Source organism: Silene latifolia, chromosome X (assembly GCF_048544455.1).
Source record: "Silene latifolia isolate original U9 population chromosome X, ASM4854445v1, whole genome shotgun sequence".
Lineage (NCBI taxonomy): Eukaryota > Viridiplantae > Streptophyta > Magnoliopsida > Caryophyllales > Caryophyllaceae > Silene > Silene latifolia.
The window spans coordinates 84,202,227-84,218,627 of NC_133537.1; positions in this window are offsets into that span (position 1 = coordinate 84,202,227).

Sequence of the window (16,401 nt, forward strand, 5' to 3'; positions counted from 1 at the left end):
AGGCACCGCAACCAGTTCGAATAAGCAGAAAGGATGGAGGAAATCGATCAAATGGACAAACAACAAAGGAAGACTCTTCAAGCTCACCACTGGAGATGAAGAGATGTTCAAAGGAGAACCAGAAGACAATGAATTCGAGTCAGAGTCGAAGTTTAGAGAAGTCCCTAGAGAGTCTTCTCCTGTCGTCACTCCCACTCCCCTTGTTTCTCCTAGCTTAGCATCGAGTAGTAACAGTAGTCTGGGAAATGTCCCGACAGCTGTCCCTTTACCGCCACTGACTACTGAACAGATGGTTTCCTTGTTTCAACTATTTTCAAATTTTAATATGAATAAATCAGATTCTGCTTACTCTTTGTGTTATTCTGAATGCAATTCTGTTTACGATGATAATGAGGATGACCCAGACCCAGACTCAATCGAACTACCTCCCTACATAGCTAAAGAAATACTACAAGAAGGGGAAGGGGCACCAGTTATAGAGAACACCGAACCCATCAACGTAGGAACCGAACTAGAACCCCAAGAACTTAGGATAGGGACAACCTTGAGCCCCACTGAAAGGGCCAGTTTATAGACCTCTTACACTAGTTCAAAGATGTTTTTGCTTGGTCCTACAAAGACATGCCCGGGATCGACATGGATATTGCCGAACACAGAATTCCGATCAAACCAGGTTTCAAACCTGTAAAGCAGAAGCTTCGTCGAATAAGGACAGAATGGGCTCTTAAAATAAAAGAAGACTTCGATAAACCATTCAAAGCCGGGTTCATCAAAGTTTCCGAGTACTCAGACTGGGTAGCCAACATAGTACCCGTGCCCAAAAAGGATGGGAGAATCCGTGTTTGTGTTGATTTTAGAGAGTTGAACAAAGCGAGTCCCAAAGATGACTTTCCTCTACCACATATTGACATATTGGTGGACAATACAGCAGATCACGCGTTGTTGTCTTTCATGGATGGGTATGCAGGATATAATCAGATCAAAATGGCCATAGAAGACATGCATAAGACTGCCTTCGGGGCACCTATTGCTACACAGTTATGCCATTTGGGTTAATCAATGCTAGAGCTACATACCAACGCACCGCAACTACACTCCTACATGACATGATGCATAAAGAAGTCGAGGTGTATGTAGACGACAGGATTGTCAAGTCTAAGGATAGAGAGGGGCACATTAGTAACCTTCAAAAGTTCTTCTTAAGACTACGAAAGTACAACATGAGGCTCAACCCTCAGAAATGCGCGTTTTGGGTGACATCCGGCAAACTTCTGGGATATGTCGTTAGTCAACGAGGAATAGAAATCGACCCTTCCAAAATCAAGGCTCTGATTGAAATGCCACAACCTCAGACGGAGAAGGAAGTTAGAGGATTTTTAGGTAAGGTGCAATACATAAGTCGATTCATATCGAAACTCACCATGATCTGCGAACCTATCTTCAAAAAGCTAAAGAAAACAGATCACACCATGTGGGATGACGACTGCCAAAAGGCGTTCAACAGAATGAAGGAGATACTAGCCAAACCACCAATGCTCATGCCTCCCTCAACGAGATCAACCTCTTGGTTTATATCTCACAGTGACTGAAACAGCCATGGGGGCTATGCTAGCACAAACCATTGGGAAAGAAGAAAGAGCTATCTGCTACCTTAGTAAGAAGTTCTTGGAGTATGAATGCAAATACACACCACTCGAAAAGACATGCCTCGCTCTTGTGTGGGCAACGAAGAAGCTACGCCATTACATGCTTAGCTATTCAGTCAAGGTGTACTCAAAAATGGATCCTGTCAAATACCTCTTCGAAAAACCCGTTCTCAATAGACGCTTAGCAAGATGGACCTTGATGCTCTCAGAGTTCGATCTCAAATATGTACCTTTGAAAGTTATAAAAGGGCGTGTCGTCGCCGAGTTTTTCGCAGAAAATCCCATCAATGATGTACAAATAATAGACACCTGGTCGTTTCCGGATGAGGATATACTCCAAACCGATGTAGACTCTTGGGACCTTTATTTTGATGGAGCGTCGAACCTAAGCGGATTTTGAATAGGAGTGTTGCTCATTTCTCCTGAAGGTGAACATACCCCACTCTCTGTCAAACTCGACTTCGAGGTGACAAATAACGCAGCAGAATACGAAGCATGCCTCATTGGGCTACAAGCGGCAATAGGCTTAGGCATCAGGAATCTTCAAGTACATGGAGATTCATCCTTGATCATCAACCAGGTTACGGGGTCTTGGAAAATTCGAAGTGAAAGTCTGGCACCCTATCAGGCCAGAATAGACCAAGTCGCCCAATTTTTCGATCAAGTGACTTACCTACACCTACCTCGAGAAGAGAATAAATTTGCAGATGATCTTGCGAAACTTGCATCTTTGATTAATATGCCAAATGATATGGTAGAAATGCCTCTATGCATCGAACGACGGTCAGAACCAGCTTATGTGCATCAAATCACAAATGAAGAAGAAAACCCAGAAGAGCCTTGGTACCAAGCAATTCTGAACTTCAAGCTCAATGGCACTTATCCACCAGATATGGATAAGAAGGGACAACACGTTATACGCTTACTAGCCTCCCAATACGTCCTCATGCAAGGAGAATTATATAAAAGAACACCTCTTGGTGTAGTCTTGCGCTGCCTTGATCATTCACAGGCACAGAAAGTAATGAAAGAAGTCCATGATGGGGAATGTGGCCCTCACATGAGTGGACCAGTGATGGCAAAGAAAATAACGCGTTTGGGATATTACTGGACCACAATGGAATCCGATTGCATCAAGTATGTCACACATTGCCGCAATTGCCAAATCTTCGGGAATGTGCAACATGTCCCTCCTTCATTACTCTACACCATGACATCTCCTTGGCCATTTTCTGCTTGGGGAATCAACATCATCGGGAAGATCACCTCAGTCGGAACAGGAGGTCACTGTTTCATTTTGGTGGCAATCGACTACTTCACCAAATGGGTAGAAGCGGCTTCTTACACTAGTCTCACAGCCAAAACGTGGCAAGGTTCATACAAACCAATATCATTTGTCGATATGGTTGCCCACATCAGGTCATCAGTGATAATGGATCACATTTCCAGGCTGAGACCGAACAATTGCTAGCCAAGTACAAAATCAAACACCATCATTCCTCGCCATATAGACCGCAAACTAATGGCGCAGTAGAGGCATCAAACAAGAACGTTGTCACAATCCTCAAGAAAATGATTGACAATTATCTAGATTGGCCAAGTAAGATACCATTTGCCTTATGGGGATATCACACATCCGTTAGGACACCCACTGGGGCCACTCCTTTCTATTTGACTTACGGCATGGAAGTCGTGCAACCAGTTGAGTTCGAAATCCCATCCTTGCGAATTCTACTCGAAAGTCAAATCCCAGAAGCTGATTGAAAGAGAGATAGATATGAAGAACTCATCCTCTTGGATGAACGAAGATTGCATGGATTACACAATGTGCAAACATATCAGGCATGTATCAAACGAGCCTTCAACAAAAGGGTTAAGCCTAGAAACATCAAAGAAGGAGATTTAGTCCTCAAATTGGTTAGAGCTCTTTTACCTGTCGACCCACGAGGAAAGTTCAAACCCAACTGGGCCGGACCATTCTTGGTCAAGTCAATACTCCCGGGGGGTGCGGTTAGAATCACAGACCTAGATGGGAATGAATTTTCCAATCCAACTAATCTCGACCAACTGAAACGATATTATGCCTAGAATAGGAACAAAAACGCGCCTCGCGTAACCCTACGTGTCAATCATGCGGCACGAAATAAAAAACGGCCCCTGGCCCCGCTGAAAATAAAGCCTATGTCACTTTGCTCTTGCATTCTGACAATTCGTCATCCTCATATCATCAAATAAATTGAATTGTGCTTTAGGAGTAAGTAAAGCTCATGCTCATTTTCTAGTTCGTTACAAGCTCTTGCTTAGAACTATTATTCTTTACATTTACTTGAACTACGCGCAAGGGTTTGATTTCATTTTTTAAAATGAATACATAGGCAATCCTTCACGGGATACTACCCAATATTTTAAATGTAAATAGAAGGACATTTGCATATGCATTTGGAATTCGACAAGAATAATAAAAGAAAATCACAACGGTTTCATAACTAATTAATCTTTTATTCATTTCCTTCCATAAATAATAGTACGCGACATAATATAAAATAAATAGGCTAGGATTCTAAAAACCCTACCATTTTATTACAAATAATAATAATAATAAATAATACTACGACTTAGGCTATTCTTCCATCTTCCCTTTGCTTTTGTCATTTTTGTCATACTTCTTATCTCGACCACGAGCCGGGCGCTCCTGCGCTATCTGAGACCTAATAACTAACGGTCTCTCTCGCGGTCTAGCCTTGCCATTTCAATCAACCACCATTTCGACGACAGGAGAAGTCTTCGGTTTCTTCGACGGATGAACAACTCGGAATCCGGCTTCCTCTTCTCCCTCAGTCAAATACTTCTCTTTCTCCTTCGCTACATCACGAATCTTGTAATCAACAGGCTCGCGCTTCCTTAGCTTCTCACGCTCCTCAAGAGTAGTAGCCTTCCTCCACTGCAAGTAGGAATCCGACACCCACAGTGAGCTAACCGAGGAGTTTAGGAACCACATGTTTCTTTGATCCCATTTCAGAGCCCACTCTTTACGACTCTCGGCGGTAAGTGCCACTGCAGTTTGAGGAACAGTATCGAGCTTAGGAATCTTCTGTTTTAAGATAACCTGCCTCATTAGTCTCTTCGGGAAGATGCATATTGATGTGAACATTATTTGCGCGCATTTAGTCCCCTAATTGAGCCTATTTTGCATACTATTATAACATTCTATGGCCATTTTATCCGTCAAAACCTTCCTATTTGCTTTTCTATCGCATTTCATATGTTTTGTAGAAAAGGAGATAATAAGGCGGAAATTCCCGTCTTTCGTGCATATTCGGAAGCTATTTGACAATATTTGATGGACTAGTATGAAGAGGAAGCAAGAACTAAAGACCAATCCCACAAGAATAAAATGGAAGTGAAGGAAAGGGAAGAATAGAAGAGAAAACGAGATGGCACTCCAATCCGTGCGGCTTCTCTAGAATCCGGCCGTCCCCAAACCACAGAAGACGTGCGTCTTCACCCAAATCCGCTCGTCTTCCCCTGCTACAATCCGCCCGTCTTCACTCTAAGACGCACGGATTCCAGCCCAGCACAAATCCGTTTCTTCAAGCTTCAAAGAAAGAAGCCCTTCCTTCGAAAAATACCGGCGTCTTCCTGCTCAAATCTAAAAAGTGTAATTACTAATTTAGCCTTAGTTAACCTAGTGAATCCCTACTATATATATCCCACTTGTAAATAATCAAAGGGGTCCTTTTTTATCAAGTTTTTAGGCTAGAAAAATCCTTCCTTAGATTAGATTAGGAGTAGATTAGAATAGATTACTCTTTAATCTTTCCACAAATCTCACATTAATCTCTCCTTAATTATTGTTCAAGTTTATTATTCAAGTTTTTTACTTTGGGTAATTGAAGATTATTGGGTTATTATTGGAGGATTGACAACCCTTCATCAATCAATCAAGTTTCTTCTATTATTCTTTGCTTTATTATTTGGATCATCTCAAGTTTGGTATAATTCCTTTACTCTTTAATCTTTATTGTTCATTTATTCATTCTATTATCATGTTTATACTTGTTGTGATGATTGACACCATAATGACATGTTTCCCATGATAATGAGTGAGTAGTCTCTTAGCTAGGATTAGTGGGTAATTAGGAGAAACAAATATGGGATTGATTAATGCTTAATCTAATATGTTCACATGATTAAATTGCTTGCTTGTTGTGACGTCAACTTTATGCACATGTTATGTTTGATGAAATGCTAAGCCTATGAATCCTTGCATTTACAACCATCTCTTATCTACTCAACTTGACTTGTAAGATATAAACCAACTCGAGTCTTGTTAGACCTCGCATAGAAGTTGAATAAGAGGAAAGTAAGTCGACTTGTAGGTGTTGTACAATCTAATCGATTCGGCTCCGGGACCCAACCCTTCCTATGAACCGTAAGACATAAACCAACTCAGTTCCCCCACAACACTAATTGCTTGCATATAATTGTAAACATGTTTGTATGATCAAAACCATGAATCCCCTATGACCCCATGATATCCTAGCATTTTTAATCATTTGTTTACATCCTTCCTTTTATTGCTTGTTTTACCTTATTGTTTGCATTAGTCTAGACACAACTACAAACCCAAACAAATTGTGACACTAGCATAAATTGAGATAGATAGACTTAGAACCCAAAGCACACCGTCCTATGGATCGACCTCGACTTACCGCTAACTAGTTGTTTGTTGAGTATTATAAATGTGTTTTGATTGGGCGTACAACGACACGGCCACGTCAAAAATGGCGCCGTTGCCGGGGATGGTGCTATGTGATTAAGTTCTTACTTGTTTGTCTATTTTGATTGTGCTTTCACCTTGAGGAACTTGTTCCTCAAGGATTGTTCTTACCGTTTTTGTGTAGTTTCCATGCTTGTAGTTGCTTCTTTGTCTTAGCTATGATGGCTCAAGACTTGACACATGGAGTATATGGTAGATTCTTTGAGTATGACTATGGGTATGGGGAGTTTGAGGAGGAAGTCAACACAAACCTACCTTACTATTTGCACAATAAAAATCCTAACCACTACCCCAATTTTTCCCACCAAAATCACCACATCCAATATCCACAACGTCCACCCACCTTATATCCACTTCACAATGAGTTTCAATTGCCACGATACAACCACTTTCACACTTACCCACAACAAAAAAATGAACCCATTCAAAATGTGATTCTCCAAATGATGGGAGATCAACAAAACTTCTTCAAACAAATGCTAAAGGAAAGCCAAAAGAGGGATAATGTCCTTCAAGGTATTATTGCCCAAGGTGAGAAATTGGAGATTCAATTTACCCAATTAAAAGAATCCCAAGCAATCATTTCCCACCGTTCTTTGGACATTGAGCATGAATGCGAATTTTAAGTAGTAACTTTTGATATGGAAAATGAGAAATGGGAAGAACCAATCTCTTTGAGCTCTTGTGACTATGAAAGTGTTGTGTTCAATGAGGAAGACATGAGGTTGAGTAAGCCAAATACTCTCAACCTTTGTGAGTATGAGGGTGTGTCTTTTGAAGTGAATGTTGAGACATTGGAGAAAGAGTTGAATGTAGCCCCCATCTATGATTCGTATGAAGATAGCAACAATGATGATGAGCCTAACGGATGGACTCATAATATCACCTTGCTTGAGGAGCCTATCCTTGAGACATTTGAGATACCCTATCATGAAGAAGAACGTCCTTCCTTTATTCCTCATGAAGACCACTTGACACCTATCATGGAGCCAATGATCATTGAAGAGGATATGGTAGATCTTCTTCAAAAGGCCAAAGTATCATACAAGAGCTACTTGGTGAAAAAGCTCAAAGAGAAAATTGCTCGTGAGGCCACTTGTGAAGATTTGGCGCTCACAATGACAACTTCTAAGGAACTCGATCATCAATGCCATGAAAATTCTCCTTCCACCTTGGAAGGATTGAAAAATCAAAATGCTATCATCATCACCGAAAGTGAAAGAGAAGGTGGTAAGTGGAAGTCTCCGGATGAAAATGAACCATACTGCATACCTAGAGTTGATAAGAATCATGGGCTTATTGGTTTGAAGCATCGGGAAAGCTCTAGTGCCAAGGACAAGGTGAAAGAAAGAACTTATGGCAAGCTTCATTGGCCAAATTTCATATTCAAGTTGAGCAACCCATATTTATGCTTATTTGGAGCTTGTTCACAAACTTTTGATCTCTTATTAAGAGCCTTGAGCTCTATGGATAAGAACTTCTACGATTTGAACTAGTTTGGTGGAGTCCTACCTCAAACCACCATTTGTAAGATATTTCTTGGACCCTTTTACTTTGTATAATATTGTACATTATTGCATTTGCATTTAATTTCTTGCATGAGAGTGGTGAGAGAGAGAGAGTCATCTTACAATTTTAATGAGCAAATTTCAGAAAAAGATAAGTAGGAATGGAAAATCGGTGAGAGGGTATGTTATTGCAAGGAAAAGAAAAGAAAAAGAAGAAAAGGGAGCTGAAGACGCCCGTCCCGAGGCCTGGACGCCCGTCCAGGACCCACGTCAGAAGAATGGTTGGCACTGTAGCAGAAGACGGACAGATTCTTCACAAGCCTCCCGTCCTGGAGAAAGACGTCCGTATTCTTCGCGGGACGCCCGTCCCGTATGTCACCTAAAAACAAGATTTTGCGCTGCACCAGAAAACGGGCGGATTTAATCCAAGACGCACGTCCCGCCCAAGACGCCCGTCCTAAGTCCCAAGACGCCCGTCTTCTTCCTGCTCTCAACTGGGAAAAATCCCTGCATCAGAATCAGCCCGGATTCAGGCCAAGACGCCCGTCTTCTATTCTCACGAGACGCCCGTCCCGAAAAGAATCCGCCCGGATTGTCCCTTTTTCTCGGATAAACCCGACAGGGCCCACCCTTATCCGCTCGGATTCCCCCTTTCTTCTATATAATCACCCTCTTTTTCCCTCATTTCTTCACCTTATCAAACCCTAAAACACTCACCCCCATCCTAAAAAAATCACACCCCTTCTCAAAAACATTCACTTCCACCCACATCAAAATGGCGCCATTGATGAACCTCAAGGGAAAGGCCAAGAAATTGGTTGAATCCACCGGAAAGAAACGCAAGGGATCGACCTCTTCAATGCCACGGGAGGTAGTGCTACCAAGGAACTCCCAACCCATAATGAGGGGAGGAATTGAACAACTTGACTACTTCCAAGAGGTGCTATTTGAATCCGATGACCACCGCAAGAACTTCATCAAATTACTAGGTAAGAACTACGAACCCACTCAATTCGTAGATACTAGGGTGTTGGAAATCCTTAAGATAAGGTACCCTACCGAGATGTTCTTTAATGGTCTTGGCATTGGGAAACTTTTCCATGCCATGAGGAGACGTACCTTAGTCTCACCCTTGAATTCTTGAGTAGCCTTCGCATTGTAACAAATACCCACACCAATGTGGGCATGGAGTTTAGGTTGTGCAACCTAGACCATCATCTTTCACTCGAGGAATTCGCCTACATTTTCGGTCTTGAAGTGCCCACCAATTATACCGAAAAACCCGATAATTTCGGTGTGGACCTTCTTTGGAAGGCTATCTCCGGGAGGGATTTTATCCATCCAAAGCAATGCTATACCTTCGCCATCCAACATCCGGTGATTCGATTCACCGAGCGCTTTGTGGCCGGTATCATCAACGGAAGGTACGAACAAGATAGGTGTACTCTCATCGATTTAACCTTTCTTGAATCCTATTTGAATGTTCGAACGGTGAGGCGTTATAACTTCAATACGCCACTTGAGATGCTTACTAGGTTCAATGATTTTGCTCAAGGAACCACTCAACTCAAGACCTTCGTGATGGGAGGTCTAATTACTATTTTGGCCCACCACCTTTGTCTCGGGTTCAATGCCCGAGGGACCTATATTCCTCTTGAGGGGAGGACTTTGATTGATGAGCATACCATCTTCAACCATCATCGATGGTGTAACTACACTCGAGACGGGAGTGTAGAGTGGCACACCAAAGGATGCACTTCAATGATCCTTGAAGGTTGGAAGATACCGGGCATTGACCCAAGATTGAGCCCATATTCGCCTCCACCAAGCTACCTCCTTGATATCCAAATTCTTGACAATCCCCCTCAAAGAGAAGAGCCGCACCGCCAAATACCTTGTGGAGCACCGGGAAGGCCTATTCGCCCACCCTCCTATGTACCTATCCCACCATACCCTACCCCATATACCGAGTTTAGGCCGGCAATCCCCAATACCCCGGGAATTAATGATTTGATGGCACTCATGAATAGAGTGGACCTCGGGGTACATGAAGGGAGGGTCGACAACTACTTGGCCCTTTACCCCCAATAATATAACATGGCTCAACAAGGGTATATTGACCCCAATGGTCCTAAGCCCTCTTGGGCACAACCGGAGCTCTTGTTCCCTAATCAAGGGAACCAAGCTTGGGACCGCGACGGGGGAGGGCATTCTAGCCAAGGTGGAGGGTACTCGGGTCAAGGGGGAGAATTTGACCAAGGAGGGTATTGGGGTCAAGCAAGCGGGTATGACCAAGCCTGGAGTTCTCATCGTTATGGCTATGATCAAGATGAGGATGACGAGTGAAAGAGGCCTACCTCACCACCTCCATGTGTATGATACCCATCTCTCCCTCTCTCTCTTGTATATACATTGCATTTAGTGTAGTTTTCGCATGCATTTGCATCATATTTCACTTGCATTAGTTAGCTCATGTAGTATAGTTTGCATTGTAATATATATCACATGATTAGATTATTTTGCATTGTAATATATCTCACATGATTCATGTAGATAGTTGCATATAGACTAGAATTCATGCATAGTCACTAATGACCAATCCTATTCTTTTCTACACTAGAAATAGTGTTTAAATCGGTTTGGGGAGGTTTGATCATAGGTGACTCAAGCACTAATCATGCATCATATAGTATAGTATAGATTGCATTCATTTGTTATATATCTCATATAGAATTGCATTTAGTTAGAGCATGCATTCATTCATATCATATCATTGCATTTGTACTTTATTCCATAAAACCAAAAATCCAAAAACATGTATTTCCTTTTTTTATTCCTACTCCTACATGTACATTGAGGACAATGTCCAAAATAAAGTGGGTGATGGGAATTTATATTCCAAAAATGCATAAAAATTGAAAAAATTCGAAAAATCACAAAAATATGTCTTTTATTTTCATAAAAACAAAACCCATAAAAATTTGAAAAATTGAAAAAATCAAAAATCAAAAAAATAAATCAAAACAAGTTCATTTCCTTTGTAGTGTAGTCTTGTATATATTGTTGTATATATTGTGTTTGTTTTATCCTTGTTCACATTGATCGACTACGCCACATCCGAGACATGAGGATATTGAAGACCGCATGGTATGATCTTTCCAATCTCTTTTTTCCTCTTTATGTTAATGACTATGTGGCTTTATTTTGATTGATGCGGTATAACAATGTGAACTTAGGACTTGCATTTAGTTTATATGTCATATTAGTTGGTAGAATCACTTGCATTAGGATGTATATATTAGTTGCATCATGGCATATAGTTGCATTTAGATGAAATATTTTGAAAAGTGCCTAATTGAGAACTTTGACAAGAGCAACTAAGCCATTACAAATACTTTTTCAACTTAAGACTTTGCCTACTTGAATGGTTGTAAAACATCATAGATAGTGTCATACTAGTGTCTTTTGACCCATGACCCAAAGCCTAGTCAAGGGTTTGAATGTGAGTCACCTATTCCAACCCCGTGATGCGATGTGGACTTGGTTAACTTGTCTAGGTGACCTTGATTGACCTTGTGGTAAGGCAACCCAAAAATACTTTCTATCAATAAGTTTGAAGTGCTCATTTCGAAAATTTTGTTATGTGGAAGTAATTTGTTGCTAAGGAAACCTCAAATGTTATGAAATGTTGAGAAATTTAATTGTTTTGATGGAGGCATACCACTTCGATGTGCTTTGGAGAGGGATCCATTGAATTGGGCCCCCACACGGTTGTGAATTCGACCGCCCAGAGACAGAGTGACTATCACCCCGAAAAGCTATTGTCTAGAGGTTAACCGGTTGCCTAATAAGCGATTGGCGAAAGCAAAGGACATTAGCACGGAAGGGACAAACCCCATCTCTAATTTTTGAAATGTGAAAGTTGAATGAGGTCAAAATTTTGAATACTTGTCATATCCACCCTTGTTTATAAAGATTTGAGCATTTCATTCCCAAAAAGCCTTTTTGTCAAGCCACTTTGTCGACCTTGGGACGATCCATGACCTTTACTTTTGTAGAGAACTCGAGACTTGTCATGTCATATGCTACTAGCATCATAGGGATCATCATTCCACCACCATCCGATCGCTCTTGACGAAAGCATTTGGAAATTGAGGACGAAAGTAGTCTAGTTTAACACCATTTGGAGGTGATTTAGTGCCATCCTCTTAGCCTTAGTAATTTGTTGAACTAGTATTTGTGACGGATTATATGCTCTTAAATTTGTTCTCTTTTAGTTGCCTCCGCCACTTGATGAGGAAGTGGCTATTCCTTTTGTAGATGCATCCATTATTTGATTTTGTGCGCTTTAATGTTTGGATGTGTCGCCATTTTGGCAAGACCCACCTTGCCTTGCAAGAAGGCATCCTACCTCATGGTTGTCTTGTTGTGAGTTGAAGGGGCGGAGTGAGACCCGCTAATTGTCTCATATCGGTTATATTAGTAGGTTAGTTTAAATAAAGGTCTAGTTTTTGTCACCTCTTTACTCGGGACGAGTAAAGGTTCGGTTTGGGGATATTTGATGTGAACATTATTTGCGCGCATTTAGTCCCCTAATTGAGCCTATTTTGCATACTATTATAACATTCTATGGCCATTTTATCCGTCAAAACCTTCCTATTTGCTTTTCTATCGCATTTCATATGTTTTGTAGAAAAGGAGATAATAAGGCGGAAATTCCCGTCTTTCGTGCATATTCGGAAGCTATTTGACAATATTTGATGGACTAGTATGAAGAGGAAGCAAGAACTAAAGACCAATCCCACAAGAATAAAATGGAAGTGAAGGAAAGGGAAGAATAGAAGAGAAAACGAGATGGCACTCCAATCCGTGCGGCTTCTCTAGAATCCGGCCGTCCCCAAACCACAGAAGACGTGCGTCTTCACCCAAATCCGCCCGTCTTCCCCTGCTAAAATCCGCCCATCTTCACTCTAAGACGCACGGATTCCAGCCCAGCACAAATCCGTTTCTTCAAGCTTCAAAGAAAGAAGCCCTTCCTTCGAAAAATACCGGCGTCTCCCTGCTCAAATCTAAAAAGTGTAATTACTAATTTAGCCTTAGTTAACCTAGTGAATCCCTACTATATATACCCCACTTGTAAATAATCAAAGGGGATCCTTTTTTATCAAGTTTTTAGGCTAGAAAAATCCTTCCTTAGATTAGATTAGGAGTAGATTAGAATAGATTACTCTTTAATCTTTCCACAAATCTCACATTAATCTCTCCTTAATTATTGTTCAAGTTTATTATTCAAGTTTGTTACTTTTGGATAATTGAAGATTATTGGGTTATTATTGGAGGATTGACAACCCTTCATCAATCAATCAAGTTTCTTATATTATTCTTTGCTTTATTATTTGGATCATCTCAAGTTTGGTATAATTCCTTTACTCTTTAATCTTTATTGTTCATTTCTTCATTCTATTATCATGTTTATACTTGTTGTGATGATTGACACCATTAATGACATGTTTCCCATGATAATGAGTGAGTAGTCTCTTAGCTAGGATTACTGGGTAATTAGGAGAAACAAACATGGGATTGATTAATGCTTAATCTAATATGTTCACATGATTAAATTGCTTGCTTGTTGTGATGTCAACTTTATGCACATGTTATGTTTAATGAAATGCTAAGCCTATGAATCCTTGCATTTACAACCATCTCTTATCTACTCAACTTGACTTTTAAGATATAAACCAACTCGAGTCTTGTTAGACCACGCATAGAAGTTGAATAGGAGGAAAGTAAGTCGACTTGTAGGTGTTGTACAATCTAATCGATTCGGCTCCGGGACCCAACCCTTCCTATGAACCGTAAGACATAAACTAACTCGGTTCCCCCACAACACTAATTGCTTGCATATAATTGTAAACATGTTTGTATGATCAAAATCATGAATCCCCTATGACCCCATGATATCCTAGCATTTTTAATCATTTGTTTACATCCTTCCTTTTATTGCTTGTTTTACCTTATTGTTTGCATTAGTCTAGACACAACTACAAACCCAAACAAATTGTGACACTAGCATAAATTGAGATAGATAGACTTAGAACCCAAAGTACACCGTCCCATGGATCGACCTCGACTTACCGCTAACTAGTTGTTTGTTGAGTATTATAAATGTGTTTTGATTGGGCGTACAACGACACGGCCACGTCACATATCATGAATTCCAAGCCAGGAATGTGCACCAATCGAGTAGGATCCAAAGACGATACTTCAGTAACTGACTTGAGATGCCACCATGGTACAATCCACCTGATCAGGGGACCATCCTCATTCTTCAACTTGTTCTCCCAATAGTTGCAAACCCGGGTGATGTCGACCATATAAAGCCTGATCCTCATTGCAATCGAGCGAGCATGGTACGCAAGTACGTTAACTGGGGGCTCGATCAACCGCAGACGCTCCATGAGCCAAACCTACCAAAGCAGGAATTAATATCTAACTGAAAAAAAAACGAAAAAAAAAGAAAAGAACGAAAAAAAAAGCAAAAAAAAAAAGGAAGAAAAATAATAAAAGGTCGTATTTTTTACCTGCAAAATTATAGGACTTCCTAAATAAGGAAGGTCACTGTTGGCTTTCCTGTTATTCAATCCCAATAGGATCTCTCCTAAACACAGACAAGCTGGGCTCCTGCGCAGCTCCATTTGCTCAACCAAGCTCAAATAACGAGGATCACCTCTCATCTCCTCATCAACATGTCCTTGGAGGACTTAGCCATGCAATAGGCAAAACCCGAATGCCCTACGCCTTGCAACATAAGAAATAGAAGGGTCAACTCTATTTATAAATCGATCGATGAAATCAAGCATTCGGACTCCTTTTGAGGTCACAAGATGGTCAACCTCAGCTTTAGTCAGTCCAAGCAAGTCCCTAAACTTGCTTTTGTACCCTTGAGAGCTCGAAGGTATAGCGGGCATATGTTCTGGGTCCCATCCGCCAATCGCAGCAATTTCTTCAGGAAAAGGACAGATATCACCTCCGGGAACGGAAAACACGTGGAAATTAGGGTCTCAATATTCAAGACAGGCATCCAAGAATGGTTTTACAACCTTCACCAATTTCAAGCTCAAAATCGACCCCAAGTTGAAAGCACCCATATCATGTTTCTCCACATTTGTAAAATTATTTGTCCATTCTTTAAGACGGATTTCCAAGGCATCTATGTTGTATGAATTTTCTATGTAATTAGAGAGTTTTTATGTAATAGACGGAAGAAAGACGGAAGAATTGTGTGAATAAAGACTACATCAACGTCTATATTTATACTAAAAGCTGTTTCCTAAAATCTGTCAGAACAGACACACTGGGGAAATGGCACAGCACTTGCTGCGCCTCTTCGAAGGAACGCAGCTCATGCTGCGCCTCTTCCTCAGAGAGAATTTCTGTGATTTTCCTCGTTGGATCTTTCCTAATTCCTTAAACATAATTTCCTATTCGTATAGGTTATTATTTTTTGGTAATTCCCTCAAATTACCATATTTCGAGTTTCCTAATCTTACGGGCACGCTTTTCGAGGCGAAACTAGCATTTTCGTCAAACAAGCTCACTTACCCATTTCTATTTATTTTTCTTTTGAGGGAATCATTTCACTCCCGTTTCACATTTCATTTCAAACTTATACGTTTCTTTTTATTTTTTTCTTTTGGGGGAATCACTTCACTCCCGTTTCACACTTATACGTTTCGTTTTTCGTTTGTTTTTAGGGGGTAGCTCTCCCTACCATCCGGTCATTTTCGGCAATTTTTTTTGCATTTTCAGGTCTTCTCTTTTGCGCTAATTTAGGCCATATGTACAAATATGTGTTTTATGTGCATTTCTATGTAAATTTCGGCAACATGACGGCGTAAACCGTCATCTACCAAACCTGTTCAAAGCTAACCTGCAGGTACAAACAGGACAACCCAGCAGCAAAGGCACTCAGACAATCGCATATACAATCAAAAAAGGTCATATGTACATCAAACTGGGGGCTCGTGCCCGAAACAAAGTCCAAAAGTTCAAAATGAAAGTCCTAAAATGTACGAAATGTACGTGGTACAACAAGAGCAACAAAAAACAAGAACAACTACTGTAGGTCGCCGCCTAGCTCAGGAACTCTCGCCTCGAGAGCAGCAATCTCGGCGTCGCGGACCTCCAGCTCTCTCAACAGGCGAGCCATCTCCTCCTGGGACTGCACTAGCTCACGCTCCAGGTCACGCTCCCTCTACAAATGACAAAAGAATGGCTCATGTCAATCATTTCAAATGCAAAGAAAGTTAGAAAATTTAAAAAAGAAGTAAACGAAAGGTTCATACCTGACGTCCTCGACCACCAGCAAGTGCCTCGATAGCGGTAGCCTGTAGCCGGTTGGCTACCCTCCACAAAGCCACGAATCGAGATGGCGCCACCTGCATTTCAACAAATAAAAATTCTCAAT